Genomic DNA, 11317 nt, shown 5'->3' on the forward strand with positions numbered 1-11317 from the left:
TTCATGATTGCTGATTTTCATAAATAAATAATTTACTGTGGATAATTTTCAACTACCAACATGACATCACTGGAGTTAAGCTGGTACTGATGAGGGATAGAAGCAGAAAAACATTTACCTTTAGCCCAGAAGGCTGACTTATAGTTGTGATAATGATCAAATAGTTGCTGGCTTCTACATTCTTAAAGGGTCACATGACTGCCTGTACATCTCACCGATAGTTAACATTGAGCTGAATGATAAGCACTGGAGAAATCTTGCAAAAGTAGTTTTAAGAGTAGAAATTCACAGAAGACATTTATGATCTAATACTCATTGCACGTCCCCTCCCCCTTGAGCAGTAAGCATATAACCACCAGGTTCATACAGCAAAAGTGCAGCTCTTTCTGCCCACTGGTCCTATCCCTGTGCCATAATGAAAACACCTTTTTGCACCAAAAATGTCTCAAGAATCCTTTCTTGACCATTCCCTCCCGACCCCACATCAGTATGAGCAGTTCCAGTATACAAATGCCTGCAGCCAATTCCCTATAATAAATTCTCTCTGTTGAAGGACCTAGTTTGCTTTCTGTTTTTATGACTGGGCCCCAACTTAAGCTTCTGAGCTTAGTTTTTTTTTTGTTTTTGTTTGTTTGTTTTTAACTGTAAAATAGAACTACTACCATTTCTTCCATCTAACTCACAGAGTTGTTGGCATTATATGAGACAATACAAATAAAACACTCTGAAAACTACTTCTAAGAATTTGGTAGTATAACACAATTCCTGGACGTTTCTGCTAGAAGGATATAAAGTTGGGATGAAGAAAGTCAGCAAAATATTTTAGTGACAGCTCACAGAAGTGTTCCAGGTGATTTTAGAACCTAGGGTAACCTCAGACCAGGTGTGGAGCCTGGTGACTCAAAATCAGCAGTGGTCATGGTAGTAACTGGGTTACAATATTACAACGTGTGTGTGTGTGTGTGTGTGTGTGTGTGTGTGTACTTTGTTTTCCAATGACCCTCAGACTGAATATTGTGCAAATCAAGAAAGTACACAAAGCCAAGGGGAAAACAATTGAAGTCATCAAACTACCACCACATGTGCAGGGCAGCATATATACATTGTACCACTCAATTGTATAAAGGAAAGGAAACTTCTTATTTTCCCTTAGCTGATCTAATTTTCCCATCAAGCTCCCTACCCAGGAATAGTAAGAGGAAGAAACAATCTTTAAACTTGCAAATCACCAGTATCTCTATTTGTGCCATCTAAATAATCTCTTTTGAATGACCCCAAGTTTACATAAATGCTTAGTTCTCCCACTTCCTCTCCTACCCCTTTTCAAGATGACGTTTCAAGTTATGTGGAAGCTTATATGACTTCATGGCACCAGAAGAGAAGAAGACTCAGGTCCACTGAGTGACCTCTGCTTCCTAGCCTGGCCCCTAGACTGGCCTCATCTAGTCTTTTGTCTCTCACTGGCACCCATACCTAGAGTCTGATTTTTTAAAAGCACTACCTACTGAGGCATCTTCATCCTGACTTGAGGCTGGTTATTCCATCAGGCCTTTGCCCCTTTGTGTTGCCTTGCTAAGGTGCTTGGGAACTGCTAGATTCTCTGTATGCCACACACAGGCTGTAGGGAGCCAAGTATGCTTCTCTGCTCGCCTGTCCTCTCTGAGATCACACCATCATGCCCCCTCCCTGTTGGATGTAGAGAAGATAAAGACTGGGCTCCTAGAAGCCTAGGGTTATACCATGCCTGGAGAATGGAGTAATTGAATCCTAGTGATTTGAGCACCTCAGCACCTAACCAGTTGTCTCTACAGTCTCCTCATCTTGAGGCTCAGCTGGGAAGGAGAGTTTAGATCCCTGGCATTGGCTTCTGACCATCTCTATCTCCCTTTGGATCTCATGTCTCTCCTTTCACACACTTCTACCTCTTCAGAATGAACAATCCTTATCATAGTCTCCTATCCTAGCTATTATCCATAGCTAATAATAAAGTGCCCTTGGGGACACCATGCTTCATGGCTAAATGGCTGAAGGAGTATCTGTCTTCTCTACACTATGAAAGAAACTCTGGTTAATATGGGAGCCTCAATAAAACTAGGAACTATGGGTTATGAAGGGTGAAAATATTCTCAAAATATTGTTCACATTATACATATATATTTCAATACAATAGTCAACAAAAATAGAGCACAGTAACATTCTCACCAATGTTCTACCAAGAATAAAGTGTATTTTTATAGTTAAAAAATCCTGGGTCCCTCTGCTTACTAAAGTCATGCATTCTTATTGTAAAACAAATTAAAAAAAAAAACCCAAAAATATATTTCTAGATGTTCAGTGAAGGGAGGAAAGTTCCTCAGTTCTGGGTTGGCCAAGAGCCAATGTTCATAGAACAGCACAACCTACAATGAGATTCTTCCCTTAGAAAGTGCCAGCATCTGTTCAGGGGCTAACCAAGTATTATTCCTTTTAAGTCACTGGGACTCTTCTAATCTTCCTTTTGAGAATCACGGTCCAGCAAGGATATTTTCCCTTGAGTTGGGGAATTATGAGTTAAAGAAAAAGAACGTGGCCTGGGGGCCAGGCTGAAAGGTGGGATGAGGCATAGGAGAATCACAGATGCAAAGTGCATACAAAATGTGTGTCTCTGGCTGTTTCCTTCCTTCCTTCCTTCCTTTTTACACAAATAGTGAACATTTATTTTTTGCCAGACCCTATATTTCTTCCTATACCAAGATGAGAAGCAGTCCTTGTCCTCAAGAAAGACATCAAAACATATATTTCAGTACAGCAGTAGGAGCCCCAAAGCATGGCTTAGGGGAAGTGGTGGGCATAATATCATCTATTCCAACTTCTACTCTTTGACAACACCAAATGCTGACAGGATTGTGGAGCCACAGTAACTCTCCTTCATTGCTGGTGGGAATACAAAATGGTACTGCCACTTCGGAAGACAATTTGGCAGTTTGAGTTTCTTTGTTTTGTTTTTTTTACAAAACTAAATGTACTCTACCATTTGATCCAAGTAGTCATGCTCCTTGATATTTATCCAAATGAGTTAAAAAATTATGTTTATGCAAAAACCCGCACACAATTGTTACAGAAGCATTCTTAGAAGCAATCAAGATGTCCTTCTGTATGTGAATGGATAAATAAACTGTAGCACATTAATACAATGGGATACTATTGAGCAATAAAATGAAATGAGTTACTGACATTTCTACCAGGAAGATGTACAAATGGATAGCAAGTACATGAAAAGATGCTCAACATTGCTAATTATTAAGGAAATGCAAATCAGGGGTGCCTGGGTGGCTCAGTCGGTAGAGCCTCTGACTTTAGCTCAGGTCAAGATCTAGCAGTTCATGAGTTCAAGCCCCATGTCAGGCTCTGTGCTGACAGCTCAGAGCCTGGAGCCTGCTTCAGATTCTGTGTCTCCCTCTCTCTCTGTTCCTCCCCTGCTCTGACTCTGTCTCTCTCTCTCTCTCAAAAAATAAAGATAAAAAAAAAATAAAAAGAAAAACTTACAGAAAATAACAAGTGTTGGTGAGGATGTGGGGAAATTGGAACACTTGTGCACTTTTGGTGGGAATGTAAAATAGTGCTATGGAAAGCAGTATGGGAGTTCCTCAAGAAATTAAAAATAGAATTAACATGTGATCCAGCAATTACACTTCTGGGTGTATACCCCAAACAACTGAAAGCAGGGTCACAAAGAGATATTCTACACTCATGTTCATTGCAGCATTATTCACAAGATCAAAAAGGTGGAAGCAGCCCATGTGTCTAATGATGGATGGATGGGTAAATAAAATAAATGGAATAGTATTGAGCCTTAAAAATGAAGAAAATTCTCTCATCAGTTACAACATGGATGAACTCTGAGGACATTATATTAAGTGAGATAAGTCAGTCACAAAAAGACAAATCCTATAGGGTTCCACTTACATGAGGTACCTAGGGTGGCCAGATTCATAGAGACAGAAAGTAAAAGGGTGGTATCCAGGAGCTGGGGGGGAGGGGAGAATGAGGAGTTATTTAATGGGTACAGAGTTTCAGTTTTGCAGGATGAAAAGAGCTCTGGAGATTGGTTGCACAGCATTGTGCATGTACTTACCACTACTGAACCATACGCCCAAAAATGGTTAGAATAGTTCATTTGTTTGCGTATTTTAATACAATTTTTAAAAATTCAGCAGCAGTGGTCCAGGCGATAGATGCATTAGTAATCATATTAGGTATCAAAAGCCTCTGGGTTTTGTTCAAGAAATGAAAAAAAAGAAACTGGGATCAAGCTGACTGAAGTGTGATGCATCAACCATGTCATCTGTTATTTAGGGTTTTTTTTACACACACAGACAGTTTTTGCTGACCTCTGGATTTGCCTAGGGTGACCAGAATAAGATCATCTGTATTAAAATTATCAACGCAAAAGAAGAAAGACTTTAGAAAGAGCTAAAATAAGGAAGCTGACATATGCCATATAACAACTTGCACACAAGTGGTGAAAGGCCAGAGGGCCACAAGTCCCAAGAAAAAAATGGACTCTAAAATCTACAGTTAGGAAGTATATCCATAAGAAGAGAAAGTAGCAAGAATATCCTTCCTGGGTAGGAGGAAGGAATTAGCCAGCTCTAGGATACTTTCCCAGGACCTACTCATTCCTCTGCATTATTTTTGAACAACTTATGAATGAGCCACAATACTCATTTGAGCTAAAATATAACCACCACCACCACCACCACCACCAAAAAAAGATTTGTATACTTGAGAACCAGAGGGGAAAATGATGAAAATAGAAGGAAAGACTATAAAATACTATGACTCACCCCCCCCCCCATAAAGAAATAGAATGTTATATATCCAAATGAACATTGTCTTTTTTGAAAGAAATCAATCTGAACTTCGTGGATGCATTTGCTACTCATTCCACAAATTCTACCCTTGCTTGTGTCCAGCTTCTTCAGGAACTCTTATACTGGCATTTGCTTTCAGTGGTGGCAAACTGTCTCTTGGAGGTCAGCTTGAGTTTTATAACTGCGCCGTTTATGTTTTCCATCAACTTAGTAAGCTGAACTACATTTCCCAGAATGTCCTTCTGGGTACACTGCTGGTTCAGGGTTGGTCATGAGAGAATTTGCAGGTTAGCATAGGGTATCAAGTGTCACTGCAGCTTGCACACGTTGTTGGTCCATGGGGCTCCCCTTGTGGACCTGGTGCAGCAGCAGGGTTCAGAGGAGCTGCCAAGGCACTGCTGCCCCAGGTCTCTGACTCTAGGGTCAGACACCAGACACAGGTACAGCTCTGGGGCAAAGCTCCTTCTGCAGGTGGCAGTAGAGAGAGACCCACATGGGGTTCAGTCTGTCCTCATTCTCTCACACCTCATGTCAGATTTCCTTCCCGACTGCTGGCCCTGCTGGTCTAAAGAAACCTCAGGCCCACCCCAGACACAGAGGCAACAGGCATCTTCACCTCTCATAACTGTGTAAAGTCTAAGTCCCTCAATCTATATCACTCATAGTGGTTCTGCTTTTCTGATCGAATATGCTATTACAATTACATATAAAAGTCATTGAGAGGCAGAGTCTGAAAAAGAACGTGGGTGAGCAAGCTGAATAAATTTGTTTGGGCCCAAACAAATTTGTTTGGGTTATAATGAACAAATCTATTTCTTATACAGTTCATAAGATAGATTTAAAGCCATTTCCAGAGAAGAGTTCTACGATTATTTTGAATAAAGATGATTTGGAAGGATAATGTTCATTTGTATGTTCTTTGCAATGTTTGTGTACACCATCTACTTTTTATTTTTTATTTTTATTTTATTTTTTTATTAAAATTTTTTTAAATTATTTTTATTATTTTATTTATTTTTGTATTTTCTTATTTACTTTATTTTTTTATTTTTTTTTTAAATTTTTTTTTCAACGTTTTTTATTTATTTTTGGGACAGAGAGAGACAGAGCATGAACGGGGGAGGGGCAGAGAGAGAGGGAGACACAGAATCGGAAACAGGCTCCAGGCTCTGAGCCATCAGCCCAGAGCCTGACATGGGGCTCGAACTCACGGACCGCGAGATTGTGACCCAAGCTGAAGTCGGACGCTTAACCGACTGCGCCACCCAGGCGCCCCTTTACTTTATCTTTTTAACATCATCTCCTTTTTTATTTGTTTACAGCCACTCTTCCTTATATTTGGGTTTACAGAAGGATGAGGTAACCCATAGTAGATAACAGCACACAGTGAAACAGAGAATGCAATCAAGTAACAGACTATGTAGTACCTGCTTAAGATGTTGTGGAGTCTTAAGGAAATGGGAGGGTCTGGATGAGCCAGGGAAAGCTTCAGAGAGCAGGTGAGATGTGATTGAAACAGGAGTGGAATTTTAGGCAGGGAATCAGCATAAGCTGAAGTTCAGAGGTGATGTGGTACGGGGAGATAAACCAACTGATCATCTCGAGTGAATGTGAATTTGGGGAGTAAGATTTATCCATCTCCCTCTTACTGACAGAATCAAAATCAAACTTCTGCCTGAGACGTGATCTCCTCTATATCTGGGCCTTGCTTATTCTTTAATCTCATTTCACCTTTCTCATCCTTAAACCTGCCTTCCATTTATGTTAAAGAACTTGAATTGCTTTAACATTCACTTGTTCAGTCAACAGATTTGAATCCCTACCATGTGCCAGGCACTGGCTAGAAGGTGATGGTATGGGCCCTGCCTTCATAAAACTCATGATCTAATGAGGGGTAGATACATAAACAGGCAATTATAATGGAGCATGAGAGTGTGATGAGGGCAGTTATGGGGTGAGGGTCAAGGAAGACTACCACAGAAGAGACTTTAAAGCTGAGACCTGAATGATGAGTAAGTCAGCTAAGTTGAGAAGGGGGCAGAGAGGCCAGAAGAGTTGGGGAAGGGATAACAGGGCAAGGGAACCTGTGCAAGGGCATGAGGATTCAGAGAGCATGTGAATCTTCACTGAGACAGCATGTGGGATCACTGAGTAGTCTCCTATGGTTAGAGGCTGAAGTCTGAGAGCAAGCAGGGGGCATATCATGCAGGGCCTTGTGAACCATATTAAAAAGTCTAGGCTTTAGCCGCAGGAAAGTGGTGATGAGAAGCATGTGCATCTGACTTTTGTTTTAGAGAGACCATTCTAGCTATAAAGTAGAAAGAGGGTTGGGTTGGTGGGGAGGAGGGCAATATTAGAAGATGACCAATTAGGAGGTTAGCTGGGAAGAAAGGATGTGTAAACCAGCCTAGAGGCAGGGAAAATGGAGGAAAGCAAATGATTTCAAGAGCTATTTAGGAAATTGAATGAAAGGAATAGGGGCTTTGCTGACTGAGTGATAGTGGATGTAAGGGAGCAAAAGGGAGGAATTAGGGACATGGCCAGGCTTCTTATTGAACAGTTGAGTGGTACCATTTCCCAAGAGAAAGAACACAAGAGGAGGGGGCTTGGGAGGAGTGGATGATAAGGACCCTGGTTCTGGACTTGTGAATCTAAGGCACTCGTGGGCCACGTCAGCAGCAATCAAGCAGGATATAGAACTCAGGGGACAGGTGATGCCTGGAACCTCCATACAGAGATGACACATAGAATGACTGAGACAGGGGGTTGTGAAATTAAAACAAGGAAGGCACAGAGACAAACCCGAGGAACAGCATATTTAGGACAGAAGCAGGAAAGGATCCAGCATGGAAGACTAAGAAGATAGGACTGAAACTGTAGGAAGCCCAGTAGGGTGGAGTCATCCACATATAAAGAAGAAAGTAGTCAAGAAGAGCCTTCTCTTCCAAGAAGCTGAAAAGAACAAGGGTGGTATTAATTAGGATTCTTTGGCTACAGGTAACAGAGACCAACTTGAGTTAGCTCAGAAAAAGGAGAGGATAGATTATAAGAGAACAGGAGTGTCACATAGACTCAAGAGCAGGAAGGTCTGCAGATAAGAACTTAAAGCTTTTACCATCCTTGCAGCTTTTCTCAGCATATCTGCTGTCCTCTCTTTTTGCAGATATCTTTCTTTCCTTGGCTCATGAGGCTACATAGGAACTGGAAGATGGTCACCATATGGTTTTGAGGGTACAGATTGTCTAGTTAAAAACTTACCCAGACTAAACTCAGTTCTTGAGACAGGGTAGGGAAGAGAGGGGACAGAAAGCGGGAAGGAAGGAGAGAGGAAGGGAAGAGAAGAAAGTAGGATATGAGGAAGGGGGTAGAGAGAAGGAGAGGAAGGGAAAAGCAGAGAAAGAAAGAAGGAAAGAATCTGATTTTCCTAGAACAGGTTCAGGTTTAGTTATCTGTGGCCAGGGGGAAGGATCTCAAGATATAAACTAGGCTCCTAGGGGTCTGTCCTGATTGGGAAAAAGGGCGGTTAAAAGAGATATTGTAAGATAGGCAAATAATCTAAATTAAGGTTTCTATTACAAGAACTAAAAAATATCTTGGGATTTTGAAGCTAAAATGTACTTGTTGACCTTGGCAAGAGCAGTTTCTATGGAATGACTTTAAATCTGCAGTGGGCTGAGAGATGGTTGGAATAAAAGTGAAGTCAATGCATAGAGAGGACTCTTTCAAGGCCACGGTGAAGAGCCTTGCAGAGAACTGGTGTTGAGGGTTTGTTTATTTGTTTCTTCACTTGTTTGTCTAGTCCTGCAAGAACTGAACATATTTATGTGATGATTGAAAAATGTCTACAGAACATGGCCACCATGTTGGCATCTTGATGAACATGCAGGACCCCAGACCCTACCCTGAATATTTGAATTCAGTAGACTGAAGATGGAGCCCAAACACATAATTTGTGGGGCCCCTTGTTTAAAAAGCAGGAAAAGTGCTTTATCCTTTCTTATGTGTTCTCTCTCTCCATCTGTCATGGTGTTCTTTAGTTGTTCTTTAAGGTTTCACTCCCTCAGGCACAGGGATGTGGTGAGCAAATGCAGGCCTCAGAGTGCTCCACTTGCCCTGGGCCCAGCACTTGAAAAAGTGCTCAATGTCAGTAGTCACAAGGAAAATTCAAATTAAAGCCACAATGAGGTACTACTCACTAGAATGGCTTAAGTTTAAAAGACTAACCATACTACATGTTACCAAGGATGTGTTGGGAGTGTAAATTGGTTCAACAACTTTGGAAAATTTGATAGTAACTACTAAGCCTAAACCTACCTGTGATTCACCAATTCAATTCCGTATAATTGTAATGTCCATCAAAAGAGATATATAAGAATATCCATAAAGTCCCAAATTATTCACAATAGCCTGAAACAGGAAACCCTCAAATGTTCATCGGTAAGAGAATGGACAAATATAATGTGGGATATTCATAGAGTAGGGTACTATGCAGCTAAAAATAAATGAATGACTCATATAATATCATTCACAGATGACATTATGCTGAGAAAAAGAAGCCAGATACAAAAAAATTTATATGATTTCATTTATATAATTTCAAGAATAAGAAAAACTAAGTGTTGATGATAGAAATCAGAATAGCATATACCTTTGGAGGGGCTGAGACTGGAAGGGACCATAGGGAAGCTTTTGAAGTGTTGGAAATGTTCTGTATATTGGCCTGGTGGGTGGTTATGCATATACACATAAGTAAAATTCTTCAAACTTAGGATTTTTGCACTTTACTGTATGTAAATTATACCTAAAAAATAAATAAGATACTCCACTGCTCAATATAGCCAAAAGTGCTTCAAACCTTGAAGGAAAATGACTCAAAGGAAGATTCTAGTATGGTATGAATTAGATGCTCTCTTAGTGGTAAATCACAGTGGGTTACCAATGACGAGGGTGTCATATGGTGATATCCAGGACCTATGGACTAATGAGCCTGGCTAACATAGAACTGCTTGAATTCACTTGAATGACATCCTAAATCCAGCAGAAGATGGGGTGGGGAGAAGGGTCTTTCCCAGACACCAAAGTGGTTATAATAATCTCCCACCATTTCCCTTCTTCCCAGACCTGAGCAGTAGAGGAGTGTCTGAGGAGCAGTAGGATTTGGAAATCCTGAAGGTGAGCATGTTAGAATCTGAGATCTGGGAGGCATCTACATGAAAGGTGAGTGCTACTGGTCATTTCTGGGCTTCTTCAGCAGAACCCCCAGCCAAGCATAGAAGCCTGGTGGCAGCCATGAGGATCTGATTGGGAAGATTTGCTAAACTTATGAAGTGACAGAAAGATTCAAATAAAATAGCCAAATAAACATCAATTCATGTTTAATGTCGAGTGAAGATACTGACAGTTAAATTTCTCCTGTGTTTTATGCCTCCTTCTGTCTCTACAGAACATGGGGGCAATTGTGATAGGAACCAGGAGTTAGGGTGAGGAAAGAGGCAATGAAAGGACTTCATTCCTGTTTCCCTTTCTGCTCAGCTGCAACCCTGACTTCTTCCATGGCCTGGAGATAACCAACTCCATCTAAAATCTGAATCTATGGGGCACCTGGGTGGTTCAGTGGTTAAGTGTCTGACTTTGGCTCAGGTCATGATCTCACAGCTCATGAGTTTGAGCCCCACGGCTCAGGTCATGATCTCGTGGCTCATGAATTTGAGGCCCACGTCGGGCTCTGTGTTGACAGCTCAGAGCCTAGAGCTTGCTTTGGATTCTGTGTGTGTGTCTCTCTCCCTCTGCCCCTCCTCCGCACATGCTGCTTCTCTCTTTCTTTCTCAAAAATAAATAAACATTAAAAAAATTAAAAACTGAATCCATATCCTCAAGGGAAAGTGGAAAGCACGGGAAATGAAAGGGATCCTTCATGAACTGTGCTTATTCCTTGCAAGGTATTTCAGGCAAGGTTGGGGCTGTTTACTGGCTGGTAAGATTCCTTCCTAAAGGATCCGTGGTGCCCTCTGGAAGTAGACTGACTCACTAACTCAGCTCTTGCTTCCTCCCTGGATTGGACTTTTCTATTGAACTTTTGAGATCAAGTGAAATAAAAACTTGTCACCAAGCTTAGTCTGCTCACTCTTAGTGTGCTCTTTTAGGAGTGAGGAGTTGGATCCAGCCAGTCCTGAGGTCTGGGTAGAAAATATGAATGTTTCCTTTGAGAAACAATATTAGCTTTGGGTTTGCTTCTAGCATGTGTTTTGGGTTTTTTCCCAGAGGTTTCAGTGAGGAATAGTGTGTCTCAGAGGTGAAAATTAAAAAAAAGCATTTGAGTTCTGTAAAATCACAGTGAATTGGAAACTATGTAGTTAGTTTTTTGCTATAAACATAATTTTTTTTTTAATTTTGTGTTTTTGTTTTTTTTCTCTCATGGAAAAAAATGTGGTTTTATATACACATACACTCTAACACTATACACT

This window comes from Panthera uncia, assembly GCF_023721935.1.
Source record: "Panthera uncia isolate 11264 chromosome A3 unlocalized genomic scaffold, Puncia_PCG_1.0 HiC_scaffold_11, whole genome shotgun sequence".
NCBI classification, from domain to species: Eukaryota; Metazoa; Chordata; class Mammalia; order Carnivora; family Felidae; genus Panthera; species Panthera uncia.